The sequence below is a fragment of the Homalodisca vitripennis genome, chromosome 3, assembly GCF_021130785.1.
Source record: "Homalodisca vitripennis isolate AUS2020 chromosome 3, UT_GWSS_2.1, whole genome shotgun sequence".
NCBI lineage: Eukaryota > Metazoa > Arthropoda > Insecta > Hemiptera > Cicadellidae > Homalodisca > Homalodisca vitripennis.
The window spans coordinates 100,495,887-100,518,596 of NC_060209.1; positions in this window are offsets into that span (position 1 = coordinate 100,495,887).

Consider the following 22,710-nt stretch of genomic DNA (forward strand, 5'->3'; position numbering starts at 1 on the left):
TAACATTTAAATCAACAACAAGCAATGTAATAAAATGTGTATGGATAATGTAAAATAATAAATAGTAATAGTTGACGACAAATAACGATAGATATCTGTAACAAATAAATAAGTAACAAACAACAATAACAAGACTTATATATAACAGTTAATATAACGATAATACAAAAACCAAACTAATTAATACTGAGTGAAACACCCTGAATAAATTGGTCTAATGAGTTGCCAAAAAATATCAACATTGATTGGGAGTGAGTTATGCAAACGAATCATTACATTTAACGGAGAGTTAGCCGCCAGATTGGTACGAGAGTAACGAGGCGAAAAAAACAGACGACTTCTTGAATTCAGCCGAGGGACACTGAATTGTAGTTTAGACAGCAGAGCCGAGTCGTAGAGCACACGCCCACCAGCTTATACAGGCACACCAACATAGCCACCCGTCTTCTTTTACCCAGGGAGTCAATACCGAACAATGATAACAATTCTGGGATATGGAACGACTGTTGTGTAGTGATTAAACTCTTTATAATACAAAAACCTCAGAAATTTCTTTTGGACATTCTCTATTAAGTCCAGACTGATATGCGTAAGATGGGTTCCAGATGACAGATCCAAACTCCAATCTAGATCTTACTAAAGAGCAGTAAAGAAGCTTTATTACGTCAGTTATTTTTTAGAAGTTACTAGATCTCTGCGTATGAAAACCTAAAATGGAAAAGGAAGGACTTACAAACTGAAACTACGTGATCTGCAAAAGAAAATTTCTCATCGAATATAATACCTAGGTCTTTAATGGAATTATTAGACACTTAATTTTGTTCCTCCCATTTCAATAATCTTAAACGAATAATATTTTGCTCAGACTTTCTAGAAAATCGCATAATTGAACACTTATTGATGTTGAATTTTAAATTGTTGCAAACTCCATTGAAAAAGATTATCCAAGTCATCTTGTAACTCCTCACAGTCAGAAATATTATTGATACTTTTGAATATTTTTAAATCGTCCCGCATACAAGCAAAAAAATTACAATTTTTTATTGATGAGGTTATGTTGTCAATAAAATACAATAAATAGGAGTGGTCCTAAATTTGACCCTTGAGGAACTCCAGACTCTGGATGGAAATCAAAAGATAGTGCCCCATTATATGACACGTATTGAGTTCTTTTGGATAAATAAGATGAGAATAATTGTATCAATGATGAAGACAACCCAAAGTAGTTCAGTCTAGAAAGTAATGCCAAATGGTCTACCTTATCAAATGCTTTTTCCGAAATCCGTATAAACTGACGTCTACTTGGCCACCAAAATCGATAGTTGAAGTACAAAAGTCAGAAAAGCTAGCAAGTTTGATGTTATGGATCGACCAGGGAAGAAAACCATGCTGATGAGGAGTTATAAAGCTTTTTACGTGATAAAACAATCTGTTATACAATATGGACTCGAAATACCTTGGCAGGTGCTGACAGGATTGGAAATGGGCTAAAATCCCTTATTTCCGATCTTTGACCTTTCTTGAAAATAGGAGTAACTTTTGAACGTTTCCAAACTTCAGGAAATTCTGAATATAGAAAATAGAAATATTAAATATGTGAAGCAAGGAGTAACCAACAGTTCAGAACATGCCTTGAAAATGTAAGGGGGCAGGCCATCTGGGCCAACAGAAGTTTTCGGTTTTTAATTCAAGAAGAGCCTGCTGCACCTCACTGCGTGTGACGGAACCAAGTGTCATAGTCGGTACACCCGGCATTACCGGGGGAGCGGAGCGCACGACGCCACAACTCCTCACTGTCCAGCTGACAGTGTCCATACACCGAGCTAAAGTATTGGGCAAAACTTCTCTGCTATCTGTGCGGCCCCCTCCACCTCCACCCCATCCAGTCTCATAACAGCCGGCATGCTATCTACAACTCTCAATTTGTTGATTTCATTCCAAAAAGCTTTAGGGATTTGACTTAAGATTTGCTCTCTACGTGTTTTAATGTGATTTTCAAATGCTTTCTTAATATCTATTTTGATTTTGCTTCTTATTTCCTTATACTCATTTTGAATTTCAGGAAACCTGTACTTTAAGTATTTACGTCTTATAATATTTTTTCGTCTGATTAAACTAATTAAGTGTTGATAAAACCATGGAGGGTATTTACGATTTGATTTACAAATAATGCGGCACACACTGACTGATAATATTATTTAAAATGTTTATAGAAATAATTTACAGCTTCATTAACATTTAAAATATTTAATAAATTAGACCATCTGTATCTTTTAAATAATTATAGATCTGGAAAAAATCTGCTCTTTTAAAGTTAAATAAATTAGAATTATTAAGATTAATATTGAATTACAATTTTGAATTGAGTAATTGAAAGTAATGTCTAGCGGAGGGTGATGCTTATCTACATTGACAACAGGACAAGAATCTACTTCTACAATTAAACCTATAATATCTGATAACACTAAGTCTAAAGTTTTTCCATTGCTATTTGTGACGTTATTAAGCAAATTCAAATTGAATGTTTTCATAAAGAACAATAATTGCCTACATACTGCATTACCTAGTTCTACACTTATAGTTAACCCCAGAAATTGGGTTGATTAAAATCTCCGAGCACTAAAATCTTTTCTTTTTTTTAGCTTGAATGAATCTAACTTTTCAAAAAAGGAACAGTAATCGACTAAAGGTGAGTTAGGAGGAAAGTATACATTACATAAAATAATTGTTGACTTATTCAACAACTCTAATCTTAACCATAAGTTTTCTCCACTATTTTCCAAATTATAAAGTCTTTGTACTTTTATACTATTGGAGATTGCTATAAGCACTCCTCCCCCCCCTTGACTTTCCTGTTTGCAGCTGACACCGGTCCCTACGGTATACTTGATAGCCGTCGGGAAACAGTTCTGCATTGTAAACTGAGCTATTTAACCAAGTTTCAGTCAAAGCTATTATGTCCCAGTCCTTACTAAGAATATTCAAACGAAAATCAGCAGTTTTTGATCGTAACCCCTAACATTTTGATAGTAAACATGCAATATTTGATCTAATACCATTATCTACGTTAAATAAAGCCACACAGTATTTAAATTATAATAACTAACCTTGAACAATGTTCAAAAGATAAACCAAAGAGACATAAAAACACTTAAAAATAATAAATATGCAAAGATCCCAGCAAACTCCTCACAACTAAGTACAGGCAATGTAAAACTCATTTTTTAATAGGTTCATAAGTCTTACTTTACTTGAGTTTATCCAAATCCAAGACCTCCGAGGACCAGAACCGGTGCGGTGACCTCTATCTTGCGAAGAAAGATTTTACCAGAGTTGGTTATCCAGGCGAACTTGAAGTTGTTGTCATCCTTAAACTTTCTCACCTCGTTCCAGAGAATCCGGGACTCCCTCGACAGAGACAGGTTGATGAAGATCTTGTTGTCGCTCTGGTAGCCCAGATCTCCTGCATTGACCCATTTCTTCACCTTGGCTCGTTGACGCATCTCCTCCATATCAACGCGACGGCAAAATTTTTACAATAATGCCGCGTGGAGACTCAGGCTAGTTTGGGTTCTTTGCGAGCCTGTGGGCAGCATCAATCATGGAATACTCCAAGTTGAAGTTTACAGCTTTTGCTACCCGTTTCACGACTTCAAATATGTCTTCATTTCGGGCCTCTGGCACTCCAGTGATCTCTAGGCAGTTGCTCCTCGAGTATTGTTCGCCCGCAGCAACCCTCCTCTTCAAACCAACCAAAGATTCCTTCAACGCAATGTTCTCACTTCTCAAGCTGTCAATAAGAGTTTCACATTCAGTAATCCTCTTCGAGTTACCACCCACAGAATCTTCACAGTCCTTAATTTTATTGAAAAAACATGTCCACTGAGGCAGTAAAGTCATTTTTAATCTTTGTAATATCTTCCTTAATATGAGTAATTTCACTTAAACATTGCTCATTTCCCACTTTAATACGACGAAATTCGTCAATCAACAGATTCAATTTATCATCCACAGTCATGTTGTTGTACTCATCCTGGCTAGAAACAGCTGTTGCTCCGAGTGTTTACCATTGTTGCGCTGAGCTTATCAGTTGACCTTGACAAAGCTGCCTGACACACTGCACTGCACCGCTCCTAACCTTTAAACCTGCTTACGCAGTATAAACTATTGAAATTGCACGGGATAACTATAATAAAGCATGCAATACTTTTACGTATCGGGTATATCACTTGCTAATTAATAATACTTGCACAGTCACAATAGAAAATATTCACAGAAACCCGGCACAACCACGTAATAAGACGGAGGCGAACAAACGCGTGTCAGTCTGCTAACATGCTCTCCCCTCCAGTAATGTATTATAAAACTAATATATATATATATATATATATATATTAGTTATACTAAGGTGTAATATATTTGATAACTTTAAATAACATAAATATAATATATTCAAAATGTTACTAACAGTTTATTGATTAAAATAACTATATGTGTGATAAACACTGCTCTCAATTATTTACAATTTTAAAAAATCAGTGTTTCGTTGTATAGTTCAAATTCAGACGCTTGGATTGTCTGAATAATGTCATCCTTATGAATTAATGAGTGCTTGCCCCTAATTAGGTTTAGAGACCACCAAAACATACATGCTTTGTTACGTGTTTGAAGTGAAATACCATTGTGTTTCAACGTAATTATGCGCGACAATGGGCTTACACTCGAGATATGAATATTAATACTTAATTATACTTTACAAAGTAATACTAGTTGATTTTGATTCATAAATTTGTCCACAATAGCTGAAATGTATGAGCTAACATCATAATTTATTATTCCTCCAATGAAATAATCATCCTTTTTTATGATAGGGATATTTGACAATCATTACGAAAATCATTATGCAATGAATATCAAATAATACGTAAACTTCACATGGATCATAATCATAATGAGGCGCTTTAAGATTTTATCAGTATTATATATCCAAACGGGTAACAGAAGTCACAGGTTTTTTGGGTAATTCTCAAAATATGTGAAATGACATTTTCAAATTTTACATAACTTTCAAATAATATAGCACTATAAGGCAAGCTTAAAAGATAAAGGCAAAACAAGATCTACTTTATTCTAATGAGCTAATTTATTATGATGGAAACAAATCACAGTCCGTTACGTTTCAGTTCCTAGTACAACGTAATTATTTTCAAAATGTTTCAAAATATTATGTTCTTACAAAGTTATTCAACATGGTCTCAAGGGGAGGAAAGTAATCGATGAGTGGATTCAAACAATAGTTATGTTCTGTGTTTGTGTGTTCAATAAGTTGCAATCCTCGAGCATTTTTGATCGTTTCAACCTCAGCTTTCTACAAAAATATTATAAAAGTGATTTTTAACTAGGTAAATGATTAAATGTAAGTAAATTATAAGATCGGAGAGCGGACCATACTAATTTTATTATCACAAAATGTCTTAGATTTTATTTATTAATGCTTTACTCGTATTAGCATTCAGCCGCGCAATGAGTTTAATCTTTAAAAAATAAACATCCAGAATCAAATATTGAATTAAACTCGTACAGAATTCAAGCCAAATTAGCATGTGTGTAGTTGAAACTGTTGCTTCTGTAGAGTTATCAGATATTTATTAATAAGCTGAATGAAATTTATTACTTAATCCTCAATTAATCCAGAAATATAGACGAATCTAGCCAAATAATTTCTCACATAATTTAGTAGATCATCACACTCAAGTAATAAATTGATTGTACAGTAACTAAAAATATTTCGGTTAGTTAAAAGCAATGAGTTTTGCAAGACATGAAGATTTAAGGGTTAGCCAGACCGTATCAGACAGATAAGGGTTTATAATTGAAGTTAGACGGCGACTGAGAGATCCTGCCTTACTGGAAATTCACTTTGACAAGTCATAGGAGCATAATGTATGTTTTTTATATTTATACTCTGGCATATCTAGATTTTTATACAATAAGCTAATTATTTGCGAAAGCATAAATCGAGTAAATTGCGTTTTTAGGCTGTACAATTAGACGGTTATTTTTTCATAATAGACGTATAGCAAATAGTGGATATGGTAATCAATTTCAATTTTGAAATCATAGTTTAAAAGTTGGATCTAACAAAAAGCATAATTATAAAAATATGATGTCCTAAAAATAACTGTTAGTTATATTTATAGATAATCCAATTTTACTCATTCTGTTATATATTTCATACAGTGTTAAACATTTATAAACTCCAATACATTTGAGAATTTTTCTCTTCTTATAAAGATAATTTTCAAATCTCACTATCGGATAATCTTTTGGAGAAATCCGATTGCGCCATCTTGTTTAGATACAGAGTCAAGAAACTTATAATCTTCAAAACGATATAAATCTCAAAATTACTTGCACGACGTATATGTAAGTTCTATGATAGTAATTGAGATAAATTCCGCCTACACACTCTCTCCTTTCTTATTACATAAGGGTGCTGGAGGAACTTATATCCCTCATACATGGGCCATAAGGAAATAATTTCCGATTCATAAGTAAATAAATTTTATACAGATTCTTTTCAATTGCTAGTAGACCACTACCGAAAACTATATGATGTAGCTATAATGAAAACTGCAACGGACCATAACAGTTTTAAGAGTTAAGGTAATAGAAGTTTCACTTATTTCCAGTTTGGTGACTGTGTAAACATGAACTTTTGAAACAAGAAACAGCAAGTGGTATGACATTACTACTAATACGACTGTGTTTACAAACTCTGTGAAGAATATAAAATATAGTAAATAACAATACATTAAAAATATGGAAAGTCAACCAGATACATTATGCAGATTTATTCCGAGAAGATTTAGTGGTATCTTTTTGAATTACAGGATAAATATTTAACTACGCGAGAAAAAAGAAAAGATTTGTACAACAAAAACTTTGTAAAACGAGTTTTGAGTGAGAAATAAAACAATTTCATGTCAAGGAAAGCAATATGGCAACTTTGGAATCTTTATATATAGATTTTTACTGTAATCAATTCTTGCTATTAGAAACAATCATACTTAAGTGTATTTTATATAAACTAAAAATATTATCATTACACAGTAAATTTTTCATGTATATACAAAAGCAGCAGAAAAATTAGGAAAGGATGACTCACTCGTGATTTTTTCCCAACCTATTTCAAAATTAGAGTACTGTGTATTTTATAATTTTCTCAATGGGCAGAAACTATAATTACAATGCTTCATATTTTACATTACTTTGCACATTTTGAAGAGCGCTTTAAGAAGGTCACAGTAAAAATATTCTTTTCATTAATTAGTCTCATTTCATTTTTTAATTAAAGCAATGAATGCAGGCGCGGACGGCTTTTAAAGCTTCTAGGAAAAAGTAATTAAGTTTTTGCTCTCAACTTAATTAATATAACAGACATAACACACACCTCTATTAAGTGGAAGGACGCTTATATTTATTATATGTAAATGGGGAATACAAAGTCAGATGAATGAAGAAATCCTGTTTGATGAAAACAGTTTTTAACTTAATTTTTTTAGAAAAACTCAAGCATTGGGATCAGAAATAAACACACAATAAATTGTGTTTAGCTCATCTTATAATTTATAGTTTCATATCGCTTAGGCCGTATGCAAAGGAAAATTCGTCCTTTTATAACTAATTTTTATTTAAAAAAGTTCAATTTTAATAATTAAACTATCTTTTCTATTCGAAATTTAATTGGGCATGTTTTACATTCAGTATTACATATTAGAAGTAAAATATAAAGATAGCAGAAGTTTTCAATGCTTTGTGGCGCTGCAGGAGAGTGTTATATAGTTTAACACATACATTAAAGATTTAAAGAAAAGGAATGAAACAAAAAGGTGGTTTTATAGAAAAGATTAATTTCGATTCTCTAATAAATGGTACCTACTTATTCGTATTCATAACAATTAGATTTTTATCAGAACTGCTTGATCTAATAAAATACATGATTTATGTGGTTAATAAAAGCATATAACTTCAATTAAAATATAACGATTATTTTCAGAAAAAACTGTAATGTATCGTTCAAAAGTTGTGTTTAGAAGAAGTTCAGGTTATCCATATTTATTATAATTTTATATTTAGAGTTATTATTATATAAGTTTTATTTATAATGTTTTCATATGTTTAAAAGGAATTGCCGTTGGTAAAAAAAAATAAATATTTGTTCATCCTATGTATAGATTTTGAAATACTGTTATGGGTTGCTTCCCGCGTCAACTAATTGGCTGCCGGATGGAAGAACATCATCCTCAGAAAACTGGAGAAAAAAATCACAAACTGTAATCGGTCTCTAAGACTTCTAGTGTTGTTATTGCCTACAAGGTAAATAGCCCCGTCTACCAAACTACAGCTCTCGTCAATAACTACGTTGCTTAGCCACGTGATCGTTAGAAAGATTCGAAGACGCTTGAACATCAGCAACATAGAACGCCGACACTTTACCTTACATGACCTCCACCTATGTGCGAATGTAAAATAAATAGTAGCTGGTCGACCTGGTAGTCCAAAGAGCGGTTCGCTAAACACATGCTGTGCCGAAGACGACACCCTCTTTAACATCGGCCTCCTCTGTCCTCTGCACCACATATGCAAAAGCGGCCACAATGTGAAATTTCAAACGCAGAAAATTTGTGTGACTACCCAGAAAGATATGCTAAATGTAAATTAGGGTTTTCATGTTGACTTCGTGGAAAATAAAACCTAATACTTTACAAAACTATTAAAAATAAACATAATATCAAAGAAATTTGTTTACGTAAATTGAAAATTGTTCATATGCATGTTTAATCGTATGAGATCAAAATAATGAAGTGAGATATCAATTTAATTTGTCGATTTGGAACACGAAAATCCTCATTAACTCTGTTCACGGTGTTTTCAGAATACTATTAATTTGATTTAATTTCATATTTTACTTTGGCGCGTTCTTATCAACAATTAAATTAAACAATCTTTGAGGTGTTGCTTTATGTGTAAAGTCTTCAGTGGTGTTTTTTTTACTTTCAAAAACTAATGAAAGTAATAGATCTCGATTTTGAAGCCAAAGGCAATAATTCTTATTGATACGTTGAATGGCTGTAGTATTGAAACTATGTGAGCTTAGAATATCTATTCTATCACAGAATACAAAGCTAACTTCAGTGAACTCAGAAAAGTATTTTTTTAACACACAAGTACTGTTTCCATATTTACTCTTAATGTTGACGTGTGTGCATATTTATCATATTTGCCAAAGACAAATCAGAGATTGAAGATGGTAGAATGGTTTGGATCTAGACTTATTCTCTTCAAGCAATTCCCAGCTTGTGATCTTGTATAAAATTTCGGTTTCATGATCTTAATTTTTTGTTATTAGGTATACTATTCTCGCACGCACGCATGCTTTCGCACACACACAAACATACTTTATACATATATAATGGTAAAATCTGAACCATATATGGTTTGTTTATTTTATTCTGTGTATGTTTTAAAAGTGTACTTGACAAAGTTGTTAATTACAACGAAATATTGTACATTATAAAAATTGTTGTTTTCCTTAGAAACTGCTCTAAGAGGACTATATAATGTGTATATATATATATATATATATATTCACTTCGGTTGTATAATGCAGAATTGCTCTATTATAACAAATTAGACTTCTTAGTTTAAATTTCCTTTAATATTTCGGCTTTGCCGTTTTCAAAAAGGTTATAATAAAAGGTATAATAAAAAGTATAAAACAAAATAACACAGCAACAAAATTTACACAAGTAAATAAATAAACATTTGCATAAATAAATAAATAAACAGGAATTTTTGAACATGTGATTAACACCAAAGAGGAATATCATGAACAGAGAAAGAATTTAGAAAATAATTTAGAAAAATTATAATAACAAAAACAATTGATCATTTCATCTTTTATTCAGACCAAAGGGTACTTTTGATTTTAATATTAACTGATGTGCCTGTTCTAAATTTTCTAAGTAAATTTTGTTTCCATCTTCTGGTACTTTGCAAATACCTTTCAATGAATAACATTGTTCAAAATTTTGTTTGTGGCCTAATGCGTGTTGTGAAACCAATTTTTCATCCTGTTTTTTAGACGAACAACGATGATTATTCATTCTTATGTGCAATGGATTGGTTGTCCAATCCAACATAATCCATTGCACAATTTTTACATGTTAATTGATAAATTACATTTTTGCTTTTGCAATTAATTTCTCCTCTAATAGGGTAAATTTTTCTTTGTTTTACTACTGGTAAAAAAATTTGACGATTTTATAATTTTGCAAGTATTACATCGTTTGTCTTTACAGGGTTGACACTTAAAACTTTTCTTCTTTTCTGAATTTTGAATGTCAGTAGGTGGCAATTTGGGCCGTACCAGAAGATTTTTCAGGTTAGTATTTCTACGAAACACTAGCCTGGGTGGTTTTGAAAATAAGTTTTTAGTAATTGGTGAAGATTCAAGAATTTTGTGTGCCGTTCTTAGAATATTGTTTGTTTTATATAAACCAGGAAAATATTTTTGTTATAAATTTTACATCATCATTATTTTGGATTTTATGAACATTAGGGTGTTTAATTTGATTATTTATAAATTTTGAAGGATATTTTCTTTTGACAAATGCATTTCCAAGTTTTTCTAGATAATTTTGATAATCTGCACTATCAGTACATAATTTTTTGGCCCTAGCTGATAAACCCTTTGGTACTGATTTTTTGACATGTACAGGATGGCCGTATTACCTCCAAATTAATGGAACAGCTATGGGCACCAGGATGGCACCTGCGTATGCTAATCTATTTATGGCAAAATTAGAAGAAGATTTTTTGAATTCTCAATCCTACAAACCTCTTGTATGGTTGAGATTCATTGACGATATTTTTATGATCTGGAATAATAGCTTTGAACATTTAAAAGAATTTTTGGAAAATCTGAACAAATTCTCTATTTTGAAATTTACCTGGAAATTTTCTAAAGAAATCATAACATTCCTTGGATGTAGATGTTTTTATTAAATCTGGATTTCTCAAAACAAAAATTCATATTAAAGAAAGTAAACACAATGGATTATCTACATTTCAACAGCTGCCATCCTGTACATGTCAAAAAATCAGTACCAAAGGCGTTTATCAGCTAGGGCCAAAAAATTATGTACTGATAGTGCAGATTATCAAAATTATCTAGAAAAACTTGGAAATGCATTTGTCAAAAGAAAATATCCTTCAAAATTTATAAATAATCAAATTAAACACCCTAATGTTCATAAAATCCAAAATAATGATGATGTAAAATTTATAACAAAATATTTTCCTGGTTTATATAAAAACAAACAATATTCTAAGAACGGCACACAAAATTCTTGAATCTTCACCAATTACTAAAAACTTATTTTCAAAACCACCCAGGCTAGTGTTTCGTAGAAATACTAACCTGAAAAATCTTCTGGTACGGCCCAAATTGCCACCTACTGACATTCAAAATTCAGAAAAGAAGAAAAGTTTTAAGTGTCAACCCTGTAAAGACAAACGATGTAATACTTGCAAAATTATAAAATCGTCAAATTTTTTTACCAGTAGTAAAAACAAAGAAAATTTACCCTATTAGAGGAGAAATTAATTGCAAAAGCAAAAATGTAATTTATCAATTAACATGTAAAAATTGTGCAATGGATTATGTTGGATTGACAACCAATCCATTGCACATAAGAATGAATAATCATCGTTGTTCGTCTAAAAAACAGGATGAAAAATTGGTTTCACAACACGCATTAGGCCACAAACAAAATTTTGAACAATGTTATTCATTGAAAGGTATTTGCAAAGTACCAGAAGATGGAAACAAAATTTACTTAGAAAATTTAGAACAGGCACATCAGTTAATATTAAAATCAAAAGTTACCCTTTGGTCTGAATAAAAGATGAAATGATCAATTGTTTTTGTTATTATAATTTTTCTAAATTATTTTTCTAAATTCTTTCTCTGTTCATGATATTCCTCTTTGGTGTTAATCACATGTTCAAAAATTCCTGTTTATTTATTTATTTATGCAAATGTTTATTTATTTACTTGTGTAAATTTTGTTGCTGTGTTATTTTTGTTTTATACTTTTTATTATACCTTTTATTATACCTTTTTGAAAACGGCAAAGCCGAAATATTAAAGGAAATTTAAACTAAGAAGTCTAATTTGTTATATATATATATATATATATATATATATATATATATATATATAGTTGAGATTTTACGTTTTATTCGCAGTACAGCTAACATCTTTCATTATTGTGTTGCAGTAAACATGAAGTGAACGTTTAAAGCCAGAACACGAAGCACCTTAAAAGATTTAAAATTATGGCACACTCACCACACAAAATGAGGCAGTGGATTGTCTTATTTCAATAATACCCAAGTCTTAAAAGTAATATTAAGAAATATTTTAAGGTTTGTAAAATCATACGAAAACTTCTGTTGTAGCTAATTATTCAAAAGATAGCATTTGTTTCATATAGTTAGAGCTATTTTAAGTTTTACAAAAATATTATTACTGTGCCTATGTTAAATATTATATTCTAATTTCATTGGCGAAGTAATTTTTATAAAATATTTAAAGAATTTTACTATAAATTTTAAGATTTATACAATTCTCTTATTAGTTCTCTTTGTACAGAAGAGACAGAAGAACAATTTATTAACTCTTACGGGTTGTTTCAATTTTCTGAATAATTCTTTAACTAGTGGCTAAAGTAACTTGAAAACCAAGTTTATTTACTGGTTTATCCACTAATACGTTGTATAAAACATATGATTTTACTAGGTTTAAAAAATAGGATCAATTCCACTTCTCAAATTGATTTTACACCATCGGTTCTGAGCATCTTCAACAATTTCAACTTTTTAATTTCTTCGCATTACTATGTTATTACTACTAATTAGTAGTATTAATTATTATTAATTTTGCCCTAAGCAATGCGAGAATTCCCAGTTTACTTAGTTGCGAATTCTGGTTCTCCAAGAATTAAAACAGTCTTCCCAGTATCTGACATTACATTTTAATTTATATGCTTTTCGCCTTTATATTTACCAATTCATTATCAGACACAACTGTTCTCGTAGTTTTAGTATATTTTGAAATGTATATTACAAACGATGTTGTAATAGTTGTGTATCAGTGTCATTAGACAGAATAGTTGAATGAATTAATCATTTCAGCTATTTGAAGTACTTACCAATTAGTTACAGTTGTACAGTTACTTACAATTAATTGTTGAATTAGTTAAAATTTAAATGAATAATTTACTTTATACCTTATTTAAGACTCCATATGGTAAACGTAAACAAAGAAACATTTTCTAATTACATTAATATGAAACATCAAATAAACATCATGTGCTCAAATTGCTAAAAGTGTAAAATAATTTTGTATTAAAACACCTAATGTATTGACTAGGACTTAACAGGTTTGCTGAAAGAAGTTAAAACACCTCTACCCGTCAGTTGCGGTAGTCTAGAGTTATGTGAAAAGTTTGGCAGTATATTGTTCTGTACTTTGTAATATTACTTTACGTGGTTCCAGAGTTTCAAGTCAAAGGACCTCTTGACTTATTTCAGTGAGCTCTGCACGAGGATATATAGTAATTTAACATAAAAAGTAAATTTAGACATAACTTAACAGTGTTCCTTTTAACCAACGGTACACGTATAAAATCTTTTCCTGAGGTGTGTTAACTTAATTAGTATTATCAAAATAAACTCAATTTTAAACGTTTTATTAAACGTAGTCCCTGATTGAATTGTGTAATATTTAAATGTTTTGACGAGTCATAAAGCAAACATTGGATACGAGATCAGATTTAAAATCTGAATCTCATCCCCTCGGAGAAATAACCGACTTCTTACCCTGAGCACATGTTAAGCTCTCTTCATAATTAAGCATCCTCGGGGCTCTTCCTCTTTCAGTAAGCCGAGCTTGTGAAGTATCTGAAGAGTCAAGTATGTAACTTTTAAATCGATCTTATGTTAGAAATTAGTAGAAGTTCCTGGAATCTTCCATACATTCACATATCCATGGATACTGTCATATTATTACTGCACAGTATATATGTAATAAGATAGAAACTTTGTATATTTTTAGCTTTGGTGAGTAATCAGCATTAAGTACTTTGTTCTTGACAAAATTTCACGTCTTGAGTCACAGAAACACTGTCTTTACGTACGATGAAAGCTAACGTTCATGTCGAAAATGGGGACAATGTATATGTTTTGAAAATAGGAAATGATGAGTTCATACATCAGCAAGGTAAATTTTATAATTTCTGTAAAACCATTAAGGAGATAGACAAATTGTTGGTAATATGCTCGTGCAACTCTACTTCCTATGCAACCAAATCACAATGAAGGCGTTAATAATAAATAAATAAAAGCTATGCTTCATTTAATTGTATATATTTTTCTTCGTTTTACTAGTGGCCAAAAAGCGTATTCCATATATTATATGTTTCACAAACTATAATATTAATCAGTTACTAGTAAATCGGACTCGTCTCTTTAGACACAGATTCCAGCTGCCACTGTGTTACAGCAATCTCAGTTGAAAATTTGTGGGATTCCAAACTCTACTACTATATTTTCATAGCTAAGACGATCTGACAGTCTACCACTAGTCTATATCTTCAATAGACATTTACCATTGTACCTTCTTTTAATGTTTGCGAATTGCTTTTCTTTATGCACACAGCGAAATATTCTTAGGTTGTGTTATATAAAATATATTTAGGTGAAGGAACCCTACAGCAATACGTTTTCAGTAAACTTAAAGGAACACAATCAATAATATGTTTTAGAATACCAAAAGTGGTGATTATGGTATTTTAAACTAATTTCAGCTTAATTTACGCTCTGTTTATAAAGTTAAAACTTAAACTGACTTTGGTATTCTATAATTTAATTCATTTTGTAGATTTGATTCATTTTTATCGTAACCAAAAACATTTGTCTAAAGCTTTATATATAATAGAAAAACACTGATACAACTTATTGTTCAAACTTTGTTATTGACATAAACGATTTCGAAGGATACTGGGTCTTTATACAAAAAATAAAATTCTACGTTTCGAGTCTTATTTAGGTTAAACATTTCCAGCATTATTAAAAAAATAAAAAGTGCGGCAATAGATTGCTACTTAAAATATAATATTAAGTGCTATCTGCTTCATTATGAATATGCTCTTCAAAAATAAACTCAGAATTGTTTGATTTGATGTTTCTTAAACAGTTCACGTTACGATAGGTCTATAACACTCTAACTAAGAAATTAATTTTAAATAGTAAACTATTTCTTATATACTCAAGTAAGCAAATCTTTAATAGTAAGATGTAGTTACGATGCTAGCTAATCCACATTTCTTCCATATATATTTAATCAGTTAGTTTGAGGACTATTTTTATGAATAAAATTTCTAAGGGTGGATTTACAGCCATTTAACATTTTCTGAGGTCACAACTGACATTACAGATACTGTTTCAGGCAGATCAGGAATCACTTTAACGTACATTGGTGACAGAAGGTCTGTTTTTTTCAATAAAGTTAATTGAAATAAAGCCAAGATAATTAAGGTCTGATTTGTGTTGCAAACTCTGCAGCACAATTAAAGTTTAATGTTTTTAAACTATCGGACATAGATTATAATTCTAATAATATTATGAATGCGAAATTGACTTGATTTGTTTGTTTTGCCTTCACGCGTAAACTATATAACCTATTCTACTAACATTTTACTTGAACATACTTTTTTTCTGAAGACTTCTTTAGAAGCAGGTCGACAAGAACTAAGCTAGATAAAATTACGCTGAACTGTATTTTTGAACTAATGTACCATTTTAAGCTCTAAATTTTCTTAAATATTTAAATAATTTTACTATACATTTACAGACTTTTATAAGCCCCTTATCAGTTCTTTTTGACAGAAGTCGGCTTTTCTGATCTGTGTTACATATTGCCTTCATCGGAAAACAAAAGAAATCTACTATGGAACAAAACATACAAATAACTAAATAAATTGCAATGGTTGTAATTAAAAACTTTTTGGCGTATTTTCTTGATCGTAGCAATAAGGCAAACTCAAAATTTGAGTCGGAAATATAATTCATTCGAACGAGCAGTAGTCATTAATGTGCAACACCTACTAAATTGTGTGCAGAAAAACGGGTAACTGCTAGTAGTTCAAGCATAAGAGAAAATGTAGTCTAACTTTTACTATTCATTTATAGAATGATATGAATCCTCTCTAAGTTCTCTTTTGGAAAAAGTGGGATTCTCAGAGTTGAGCATGTATGTATTTTCTTGATCGGGAAAAATGCTAAATGTATACTTTTAACATATTTTCTTGATCGTGGGAAGAGGGCAAACTCAAAATAGGCATCGGAAATATAATTCGACCCAGAAATGCTCGTACAGGAACAAAACCTGCGAAATTGTGTTTGAAGCCGCGGGTAATTGCTATATTTCCAGTGTAACTGTTATATTTGTAGTAATTACAATACTAAAACTTATGTATAGAAAGAAAAATGTTTTTACGATGATTTTTGTTGCAGAATTTCTCATTATAATTTTTTAACCATTTTAGGAGGCAGCAGTACAAATGTACATATTGATCCGATACCCAAAAATCTATTCTTTAAAGGAGATAAATTATTGTTCATCCTTTTCAAAAGTTCAACAGCAGATCGGCCAAACATGAAGTAAAAGCGTAGATCTAGTAAAAGTAAAATTAGTCTCTTTTAGAAAGAGTGTAAATACGATTCAATCGTAGATGATGTAATATATACAAAATAGCGGTGGCTTGAAATTATAATTTTTAGTTTAGTTCCTTTTATGTCTTTCTTTGTACCATTTTTAACCTCTAAAACTCAGACATGATGAGGGAAAATATTTTTCGTATAGCGGATGACTTTTCACTTCAATCAGGAAAGATGTAGATGGATGTTAAAGAAAATTTGTAATACAGGCCTAAGCCAAAAAGTATAAAATGTTTAAAGTGATTTTTAGTTAAAAGATTTCCTTGAATCCACATACAAAATACGGATACCTGACATGACGTTCACTACAATTATATAAAAATTACTACTTGCAACAAAATACAAAGTTTTAAAATAGGTCTAGCTGTGCCTTATTGTTACATCTTAATCATTACAATAAATGTTTAAAATTGTTTTCCTCTATAGTTTCACAGTGAGTTTTTCGATTTGGTATGTGGTCAAAGTATAAGTGTCAACACTCAGTCTTTATTTTCTTCTGTCCAAATTTGGCCCTGCAGGCTAAATTATTTACGGTAACTTATGCTGTACCCATAACGGGTTATACGGCCAGTTGTTCTGGGGAGTTTTCTTGGCAGATATCAGGCAATGAATAACATTAGACTGAATGAAATGTATAAACTTGAAAGGTATATCTTGATCAATAACTTGAGTTATTTACTACATTGAAGGTTTGGTGATTTTTCATCAACGGAATAACTGTTGAAAATATAAGCTTACTTATTGGTACTTAGTATGACCTATTTCATAGCAGGATTGTAACAACATATGCTACCAATAAGCGAAGTCTATCCTTGGTCTTACTACTTACTACAATTGTTTTATATACTTCCTTAGGAACTAGGCTCAGAAATGTCTCACATCGTAAAACGTATAAGTATAAATGCAACAAGTAAAGTCACTCCAAGAGTACCTAGATGTAATGTAAAGTGTTTAAGTTTCTGTGAATGCTCTCATGTGTATGTTATGTAATATAGTACAAAAGGCAGAAGTTCCGCCATAAAAGTAAAATGTTTAGAAAAGTATTAAAGTGTACCGAGCATGGATACTAACAATATTTATTACCCAACTCACCACGTTTTATTTTTATCATTTTTACCCTTATCAGATATGCAGGGAAAGTATTACTGAAAACATATAGAGTGACAAAACGTAACCATTACCGGCTGTTACAGGCCATAATAGCGTGTATTACCAGTTTAACGGCGACAAACGTAACTGTGACACCAAGCCGTAAAATTAATAACAGGTTTATGACTGAGACCTTTGGATTAGGTGCAGCCACATGCAAATACAATTACTTACAAGGATAAATTAGGAAGTAGTAGTCTGATAATTGCAATACTAAGTGTACGGAAATACACATTTTATTAAAAACTATTTTTGAAATTTAATAATGGATTCCTATAGCTGGGAACAGAAACAAAAAGATTGATCCTAACCTGTGTACTATGTTGTGCTGTTGTTTTAGGTCTTATTAAGTGACAAGCTTTTAGATATACAGAAACTTCAATAAACATTGTTGCATAAAAGTACTTACTCACCAGGACCCAAATTGAGATCTTTCAGATCTGAGTAAGCTAGATAAGGATTTTCTTACACAAATCTCACTCGTGTGGTTAATTATTATCGTATTTAGCTTTTTCCTTTAACGCGGTTCAACATGAAAATTAATATATATTCAACTAAGTAGACTACCTGTACAATCAGTTTTAATCTTTCTTACCTTCATACTAATAAAATCAGTGTAATTAGCTTAAATAAAGTGTGATACACAAAAGGTACTTCCTCAACCGTGATTTAACTCCATATCATACCAGCCGTGCTGCGCGAAAAACAATCAAATAGAAATTCTGAAACTGGATAAATACAATAGTTCCGTATTAGGCCTTGACCTATTAGTGCCTTCCGTAGATGTCACAGTAGGAAAAGTTTAATTTTAAAATTAGGTTTCGTGACGATTATCGTGTTTGAGGTAATTTAAAATTAGTTCTGTGGTCCCGGAATGTGTGCATCAAAGAAAAGGTTTAAAAAAATTATCTTAACTTAACTAACCCAAAACTGTTCACAATTAATTGTTGTTGTAGAATAATAAGTTTCGTTATTTCTGAGAGGGATCGGAGTTTTGGGTTAGTAAAGTTAAAATCAAAAAGCTCATAAGTTTATTTTTTACATTAACCTAAGTTGCAAACTCAAGCCATCTTTGAACGGCTGTCATTTTTTACTCGGTTATTCCGTTTGAGGTCGGGTTTGCGGCTCTGTACTCTACTAATAAAGACCTTTTATTTGATATGCATTTCAACCTATGCTTACGTTTAAGATTTTCTTCTGACTCCTAGCGGGCCGCCCCCCTGAGGAAGTAGTGGATCACTGAATATGTGATAAAATAGATTTTTATCTCCAGTAACTTTGTGTAAGGTTTTGCAGCTCTATTTTAAATATATTTTGAAAAATATTACATCTCAAATCATTTAATAAGAAACAAACAAATCGCTACTTTTAAATTTTAAAATGCGTTTGACCTAGTTTAGTCAAAACGTGTGTTCAGAGTCTTCTTGAAGAAATTAAATCTGTATTTATAATTAACAGTAAATTTGTAATGACACCATACAAACTTGTATATATACTTATAATTGATTAATATTTTTTACATTGCTCACTCTACCTGTTCCAATAAGAATTAGCACAATTAAAACGTAACTTATATTCCCAGTTCCTGTTGTATTATTTCACCGTAACTTACAAAAACACAAACATAAGCTGTTCGACCATTAACATAAAAACATTCAGGAAAAACTTGTCCTTATTAAAATCTATTGTTTGTATTGAAAAACATGAGGACATACATAAGGATATTTTTAAATCAAAAAGTTTAAAAAAATGTTATGCAAACTGAAATAGTTAAAGTTATTATGACTAGAAAGTATAAAGTAAAAAAGTTTAAAAAACAGGTTACAAGAGCAAAATGTTGCAGAAATGCGTTTAATGCTCTGTGACTACTTCAAAGAAATCTCAGGTTTAAATCAGCGTATGTGGATACAAGCCCTTTAGCCTGCCAAGTGGCGTTATATTTTCACTGCGTTAAATCATCACTCTTTTAAAATTCATGATGAATTATAAACTCTGTTTACTCGCAAGCGATTTTTATATTCCTGTTCCTGTTCATTGTACGTCATAGAAAAATTTACACTTGATCATCATTCATTATTACTTACTACTAAAGTGTGTAATGCTTTGATGATACACTGTTAAGATTAAATAAATTATATTGCACTGGATTTGACAATATGAGTATAATAAGGGTACATTGTTAAAATTCCAAAACAAAAAACAAAAGTGCAGGACTAAAATAGTATATCACCTGAACAACTAGTCATATGCAGCTGAGCATTAACAAAACAAATTGATTTGGATATTAATTTTTTCAATGTGAATTAAATTTTTTATTTAATAAATAATTCAAATGCGGCAGTTGCTCCTGCATTGATCTGCCCACAAGGTAGGCTATGTATTGATTGAAATGAGGTAGTGTCTTAAATTTGCATGTAGCTTCAGCAAAGCAAGCTATGCAACATTTGGTATGACGCACTCATACTTTATAATGAGCTGTAATAGACCACAATAGCACAATCAATATCTCAACTCCACTCATAATTATAATTAAAACCCATACGTTTCGGCCAGTCAAGCTACAGAAAAAATAAATAAAATTTTCATCTATATTAATACAAACCTTGTGAGTATAAAAATTACTTCTCTCCATAAATCGATTAAAACATTTCGCTGTTAAAATGACTACTGGCTGCCGGCTCACTTATGACATGTTATTTTTCTACTTGTATTAGAGCAGTATTTAATTAATGTAAGTTTATATTGAATAGGACCGTGTAATGTATTGATAAAGTACTTGAAAGTATTCTAAGTACTCTTAAAATGTCCAAGTTAAAAGAAATTGTAACAATTAAAGGTCCAAGGTAATAATTATTTTTAAAAAAACAAAAAAAATTACATTATATAGATAACATATTATTGTGTTCCTAAATTGCATATTAATTTATGTAATTACAATATAAATAAAAATATTTGTTTCTTGATTTATTTTGCTTGTCTGAATTATATAGATTAAATTAACTTGCTCTTGTACTATAACTTTTATTTTTAGATATTTAAACACCTTTCAATTAACTATTCAGAGATCCTATTTGCTATCAGAGCTTAATAAAAGAGAAAAGCATGGTTTGTTCTTCAGGAATTTAAAACAAAACTATCGTTAACCATTAAGTTACATAGAGTTTATTATATTATAAATAGAAGATTTTAGATCCACCAGTTTACTGATTACATTGCCTAATATACTACCCTATTTATCATTAATTTTCAAAGTCGCCTGTGTGTTATACAGCAAATCTTAAAAAAACGAGAAACTTCAGTGATTTATTTCTTAAACTAGAACTATTAAACTGGCTGATTTTTATTTAATCCGAACTTATGATGGCTCGTATAAAATTGTGGAAACAGATTAGATTATTTAGTATAAATTGTGGTTTTATAATTAGTGCTTAACATCAATATTTTTCAATAGAGAGTTTAAGCAAGTCTTATATCTTGCACTAGTTTACTATTCTCTTTTCAACACCTCTGTTCATCTTGTGTTCTTGATGTAATTACAGATAACTTTATTGCTAGTGTACGAACTGAAGGATAAGTAATATGTTTTCTGTACTGTTCTTTACATCCATCTCAATTTAAAGTTAAATATTTTAAAGTTTTAATATTTTTCAACACTCAAAAATAAATAAGAAAGCTAAAAGATAATACAGCACATGACTATAGCTTTAAGACTTATACCCTTTATTATTCAATCGGTTAAAAAATAGTACATACAACCCGAACTACTTAAAAATAATACAAAAACGCATTATTAGGAAAATGTACATATTATTTTATATGAAAACATCTAAATATTTAAACATGACATTTAAAACATTCTCAATGTTTAAGAAGATATTGCTGATAAACTACGAACCATACTACCGTAACATCTCAATGTATCCATGGAAGACGACAACTCGAAAGGAAAACATATCCGTTGTACATATGATAATGTTAATAGAATGTCCAGTTTTTGAAAGATAGGTCAATTCACAATATTATACACACAGTTATAGTACTGATGGCGAGAGAAAAGAAGAGACCTGGCCCGTGCCGGCGCACAGCTGTGTACTAGTGTGTTGCCGCGCTGTAATTTCAGGCGCTTCGCCCCACAGCCAACCCTCCGTATTGTTTATCCTAGCAATGGAACAGTGACACAATAATGGAATTACGAAACAAGGCGCGGCAACATACTAGTAGTAGCGCCTGCAAATTTCAGATAGGCCAGAATCCAGGTCTCTTCTTTTCTCTCGCCATCAGTAATGTAGTGTTAGTATTTTTCACTCATTTAATAAAGCATGAGTATGTTAAAATACATGCGGTAAATATAGTTTATTTTTTACCTTTATAATAATTTGAAATGTCCATGTTTAAACATTTTCAACCGAATCTCCATCTATTCTATTTAAAAACAGTAATATTCCTTAAAAATTAAAAAAAGAAATACAATATCACTACATTTTTGTTTTCCTTTTAGAGTGAGGCTTACACATTATTCAAAATGTTATTTATGCATTGTTAAGAAGGAGTGCATTTGGTTTAATTTAATAATGTGCTGTTAAATATGTATTTAAAAACCCAACGCTAATAAACATCTGGTACAAATAACACATTACTTCGTCAGGGCTGAAAATTGGCGTGATTACCATATATTTTCAAATGGAATCAATAAAAGCTCTCTTATGCATATTA